This window comes from Cavia porcellus, unplaced genomic scaffold (genome assembly GCF_034190915.1).
Source record: "Cavia porcellus strain 051 isolate PalLab524CR breed Dunkin Hartley unplaced genomic scaffold, mCavPor4.1 scaffold_2, whole genome shotgun sequence".
Lineage (NCBI taxonomy): Eukaryota > Metazoa > Chordata > Mammalia > Rodentia > Caviidae > Cavia > Cavia porcellus.
Window position 1 is genome coordinate 125,354,053 of NW_026947485.1, and position 6,819 is coordinate 125,360,871.

Genomic DNA, 6,819 nt, shown 5'->3' on the forward strand with positions numbered 1-6,819 from the left:
TACCAAGTTTTCTTTCCTCTCTTTTCCCCTTCCCTGTTGAAACAGAAAGACTTACTTGAAGTTAAAGGTTGGGAGAAAAAGCTGAGTATGCTTGCCTCAGACGCTGGAGGTTTTAGTCAGGTCAGCTTGTTTGCTGGAAGCCAGAGCTCTGGTGCCTCCTGTGCTAAGGTAGAGCTGCCTGTGTACAGGTTGGGCCTCTTTTATAATCCATTCAGTCCTGATGAATGGAGATTTAAGAGGCAGTTTATCTGATCACAGATCAATAGCCATCTCCCCACTCCACTCCCATAAACCTATTCAGACAAAAAGTTCCAATTTTAAGCTTCACTTTTTAGTTCTCAAACTCAAAAGGCAACAAAAGTTGGTGTTATTTATTGGCTTACTACAAAACTTACATTCTTCAAGTACTCAGTTTGCTGGCTTTAGGAAAATCCATTTCTGGAGGCATTCTGAATAACTTTTAGGCAACTTCAAGTGTGAAATTCAATAAATTATCTGAGTTTAGGACAAAATGACAGAAACGCTATACTTGTTATAAAAACAAAAGCATAAAGAAGAATATTTAGGTACATAAGATACAAATATAAAGAGCAAGAAAAGATAATTTTCTTTAGTATCATCTTCAATACCAAGTTTCTTAATTCACCAAGAATTGGTATGTATAACGTATTATGCAAAAGTAATCAAAACATTGAAAATTCATTTTATAATGGGAACAGAACTATATATTTCTGTTTTTTTCTTTTTAAAATTCATTGTTTATTGGTACATTTCAAGTATACATAATGATCACTTTCATTACAGGTAATCTGTACCTGTACATGCATTAACTTATTTTAAATTTGTTGTGCTACCATAATTCATGTATTTTAGGCTTTTGATATTGTTCCTTAAATGTTCCACAATAACTGCCATACTCTTAAATTTTTGTCTTTCTGCCAGCTAAAATACTGTGTGTGCATATGTGTATTAAGTATGTGTGTATGTTTGTCCACACAGACACACACACATATAACCCATACAAGTGTGTACAACTGAATCATTTAAGAGTTGTTTACTTTGGGAGCCCCTTTATCTGAAGAAGCAGGCTGTACTGGTGCATGGGGATCCTTTGAGTAGCTTTGACAGTATACTGTCTAGAAGCAGAACTAAAAGAAAAGTAGTTATACCCACATAGCAAACATTTCCTTCCTCATCCTGTGAAAACTAGTGTTCCTCAGCCCTTACGAACACATTTTTGGTATTTTTTCTTATGTATCTACTGATAAAAATATATGTAAATGTGCACATATAAATACATGGCATTTTGGCTGCCCCCTCGCATTTTCACATGTACAGACATGGGACCCTAGGGAACTCTCACTTCCTTTCTCTAGCAAAGAAGCATCTAATGACACAAACAACGATGGGAAAACTAGTCCATTAAAAAGTGGATTGCATGTAATAATTTCTTTCTTAAATGAAGATTTACATATACAAATGAAAAGCCTTCATCTGTAGTTTCTTGATCAACTGTCATTTACAAAGTCAAACTGGTTAAAATCAAAACACAGCCTCTGGACCTCTTTTCTGATTTTTCTGCCTGGGTGATCCACAATCTAACCGATTGCATTCAGCACTGAGCTCTCACATTCATCTATTTTCAGAACTCTATATCCTGCTTTCTGCTGGACATCTCTAACATGTCTAAAATTGAATCTCCAAAATCAACATGCTCCAAAATGGGTTTGTTATATTTTCCTTCTTACGTGGTCACTTTCTCCAGTTTTCCCTGTCTCAGTCAGGGAACCTCTACCCAAATCAGAAACACTGTTTTAACTCTAACTCCCTTCCTCTCTGTACTTTACCCTTTCCATCATGTCCTACTAGTGACCAATCTTTAATACCCGAATAATCCTGTGTTTTTACATAGACCCTTCGTTCTCCCTAGATTTTGACAGCAGTTTCTTGATTTATCTCATTCCATCTTCCTATAGTTTCTACCAACCTACTTCCCACCCTAATATCAAAATCATCTTCCTAATCTATAAATCACATCATGACTTGCCAATGATCATAGCAATCATCCCGTCACCACTTTCACCGCAAAACGAGCAGAGTAGATAATTTAGTGATTTAAGGACGTGAAGCCTCTCTATTTCCTACTGGTGGTTTTCAGATTATACCCCACATGAAGTTCTGAAACAAAAGAGGAGAAGGAAGATTAGTTCATGAAGCACGTTTTGGTTTAAAAATGAAAACTAGATGCTGTTTTTTTCCTATTTAGTGGAAGGAAAAAGGTGAGGCTCTCCTGAGTCAGCAATTGTGCAACTCTCTGCTGACCAAGCTCTAGCCCTGGCTTGCATAACTTGATGCAAGGCTGAAGTTTTCACGTTTATCTTCACATCACCAAAATATACTACTTTATTTGACCTCATATATCATAATTCCTGGAGGAGGGAGGCCTAGCAGCTGTTTTTCCTGACACACTGTTTTCGACGCAAAGCAGCAAGCAGAAGGCAAATGTGCTGAGGGCAGGTCCTCCAGCAGCCACTCTTCCAACATGAAGCTGCTATCATCAGACACAGGAAGACGCAGAGGAAGTGAGCTAGTGAGAAGACATTACCATCCCTGTCCCCAGTCAGGCTTGTGGCTTCAGAAAATTCTTGTGGTTGGCAAATTCTACCAACAGCAAGGACATCACTTCCTGTTGCATGCTTTGCTATGGACTAATAGTTTATTCTTCAGCACTACTACCCATTTTATCTTTTATTCCAATGACCACCAAGGGTGACAGTCAAATATTCTCTGTTGATTCCCCTGATTGAAAGTTTTCTATTTGACTCACACAACATTCCTTAAATTTTTTCAACCCCAGCTGTTCTTCTATTCTCTTCTTTTGGCCTGATCTTATGAAACCATTTCTGTATGTCATCACTTTTTTCTCAGACTGCCTGTTTAAGAATGTGCTGTGCCTTGATTTGATCATATTCTTCGTCATTTTTCAACAAACAACTCTTGGAAAGAGAGGAATTGCTAGTGCACACCTTTATCCTTATTGGAATTTCATGCTGTTTTTACAAACACTCTCCATGAGCCCCTTGGATTTGCCAATTGTCTTCTGTTTGATTTGCTGCAACCAGTCGTCAGCCTTGTGTGAAGTGGTGAAGACCTGACCAGATCTCCATGGACCCCAGACATGTTTACTTGACTATTTTAACTTTTAAATAACTTGATGTCTACATATGTTTTATTTTTCTAAAATAGATGGAATCTATTCCCACATCTCTTTAGCCAATGCCTTACCTTGCTGTTAACTAGTGTTTCATTACTGGTGTCTGTCTCTCCAGAAAGCTGTCACTCACCATGTCTGTAACCTTAACCTTCTCCTCTGAGTTAGCCCAGGATTAAGGTAGTGGTCTTTCAGGAGGAGGTGAGGGACAAAGTTAGATCGAAGGTCAGGGTTTTCTTCATGCATTCATTTGTTGATGGACACAAGTCTTCTCTGTGCCATGGCTATTGTGCCACTGCTGCACTAAGTATGGAGAATCATGTAAATCTTTGAGATCTTGATTTAAACTCTTTGGGGCACACAGAGATTTCACAGTTTCCACAGTGGTGCCACCATTTGATTTACCCAACAATAGTGCATAAGTGTTTTGTTTTCTCCAAGGCCTTGCAAATTTTTACTTTTTGTTTTTATTTTTGTTAGTATCCACCCCAGTAAGTACAAAGTGACTTGTTATTATGGAGCAGATTTGATTTGCATCTGTATGACAACAGATGGATGACTTTTCATGTCATCCACTGGTATGTTTTCTTTGGGATTAAAAAAAAAAAAAAAAGGTCTACTCAATTCCTTCAATCTCCCCTGCCTTGGAAGAAATTTCAGTATTTTCTCCCATTTAAGTTTCAAGATACTGGTCATAATGAAGAAAAGTGTGAATCTAAATTAGCAGGTTTGTCTAATAAGGATAGATAGCCCAATTCCACAGAGCAAAACTTCACTGCAGCTCACAAAACTTTCATTTGGCTTCATATGAATTACTCTTGCTATAACATCCTGCAAACCTTCTCCACTGCTCTGTGATAACCTTCAAGTCTCAAAGCCAACTTTGTTTCCAGACACCCAGATTCTCTTCTTTATTGAGATCCAAGGGAGTTTCAATGGGATACTTCCACTGTCTTTCTCTCCAGGTCAGGGTCCATTTCTCTTCTGTAACTCATGTAGATCTTCAGAGGACACAGTGACCTTTGACATTGTTACCCCATTGCCGGCACACTTACCACCATTGCTGTCAGTTTCTCAGTGCATTAGGTTTTAGTCACAACTTTTACATTGACTTTTTGATTCATCATCAAAGAAAGCACAAACATAAATATTTTGCAGCGTGCATATACATGAATATGTGTATATACATGAGTGTGTATATATATATATGGATATAATTCTTGCCCCTTGCCCACCATTTCTTTGTGGACCAGAGATTTTTGAGGAACAGCATAGAAGTGTGTCCGATTCCAGGTTCACTGATGCCCCCATGCGACTCTGCAGCATCTGAATCCACCAGCACATGACAACGGTTTACCGGCTCTAGCCTCACCCATTCTTCCTGGTCAGTTTCTGGATGAAGATCAGGTAGATAGGATGAGCTGAGAGGGATGTTGTCTCCAACAGAGAAGTCTGAGTGGTAAATAGTGGCCAAGATAAACCATGATCAGTTCCTAAAACCATAGTTTTATTCCAACCTTTTTGCAGTTTTCAAGTCTATTGAGGCTGGAGCTGGTGAATTTTTATTTATTTGTTTTCTTTTTAAATTAATCCAATCATTGACATAAGCATATGTGGTTATATTAGTTACATACATTGATGTTTTTTTCCAAAGTACATTGAATAAATTGCAATTCTTACTAATTTTACTTAAGTAGGAACATACAAATAGCTTTAAAGAAAAAGGACCTAAAAAAAAAAAAAAAAAAAAAAAAAACCCTAGGAGATTGTTGTATATGTATGCAGCATTTCAACTCTAGTTTAATTCAAGAATACATATCACTTTTTTATTTAGAGAAAAAAAAGGGAAATAGAAAAAGGATAAAAGTGAGACAAAATTTCAAAAAAATGTAAGAAATCACTAGTTGATAAATTATGTATTATTATCTTAAAAGAAGTTGTTCAAGTTGCAAAATCAAAGCACAAAAAATGGACAATCAAATGATGACCGTACAAGCCATCCTGTTTGATGAACTAACAAAAATTAATATGGTTATCTATCTTGCATACTTATACATAGTTATATCCTTTAGAGCAATTTTCCTCTCATTATTATAATATGTATTATACAACTTGGATGTTATTTATATATCATATTTTACATGTGTTTCATTTAGGCATTCCTGGAATGCTGAGATTATCTGCAACACTGATCTATATCACAAGCCTGAAAATAAAATATTATCTTTCTTTTGCAAAGAGCAAAGGTTTCTGAATCAAGTTGTGTTCCAGCAGCAGCAAGAGCTTGCCGACAAGATATTTTGGAACAACTTGCTATTAGGAAGGAAGTCTGAGTGGGAGGATGAGAACTAGCTCATGCCCACATGACACTCACAACTTGTGAATGCATTAGAAGTCCATGATACAGAGTGTAACAACTTATCTGAGTGACATGAAGGACCTCATTCTAATCTTTGTTTTTTTCAACTCTGTTGTGAATTAGATTTTCTTTCTCTCTCTCTCTCTCTCTTTTTTTTGTTTTGCTCTCATTTCCTTCAGTCAGCTAATATGCTTATGACTATAAACATTACAGTTTACAACATCATGAGGAAAGGCAGAGCCTGTCCAAATAGCTTGTATAAACTGCATGGGCTTTCATGACAAAGATATTTGTGCTTTTTACACCAGACAAGCATGGAAAAATCATTGCTGCATGAAAAATATTAGTGAAATTTGTCCTTTTATCTAATAATAATTTGTGCTTTTAGAGTTTCTTTGCAAATATCACAATGGCTTTCTAGGCAAGCTTCTCCGCATTCCACAGAAATTGCTAGTAAAAAAGACACTGTCAAATTATTATCTTAGAACAAAGATAATCAAGTGATTCTTTCCCAAGAATACAATACACAGAAATGGGAAATCCATCCAATAATTTGTTCAACAAATAATTATGTCAAAACTCTTTGACAGGTGCCTGAGAAATACAAAGATGAAGACCATGGTATTCCTGCTCTCGAGGAGCTTGTAGTCTACTTTGGAGGGAAAAGTCTATAAAATTCCAGTTTTTTCCCACCAGATTTCCAACATACACACTCTGTTATACCCTCTACCCAACACTCCCTCCCTTTTGAAGTCTTGTAATAGTCTGAATTTTTCTCATGGACAAATCTCGGTCATGCATAGCATTCATGTATTTATTTACTCAAATCCTTGAAAAGTGTAAGATTTTGTCCTCCTTTAGGGAAGGAATACTATCTTATTTATCTTTGGATATCTTGAAATATATTGAAGAGACTAGTAATACAGTATGGAACCTCTGAGACAGGTTTCACCAGGCAATTTGGAATATAATCCAGGTGAGTTGTGCTTTTAGTTAACAGTTGTGGGGAAAAGGAACAGGAAAGATAATTTCCACCTGGAGGCCACACTGAAATACTTTTTGAGAGGCAAGAAATTACTTAGAAATGAATCATTGTCTTTTAACTTGGAACATTAAGAAGTTTACTGCACTGAATTTTAAATTGCCAAATGAATCAAAGAAAAAGGAGACATTCATAATCTACTTTTAATTTCATTATACAGATTACAAAATTAGACTTTGAAGAACTAATATTACATATTGTTTGAGT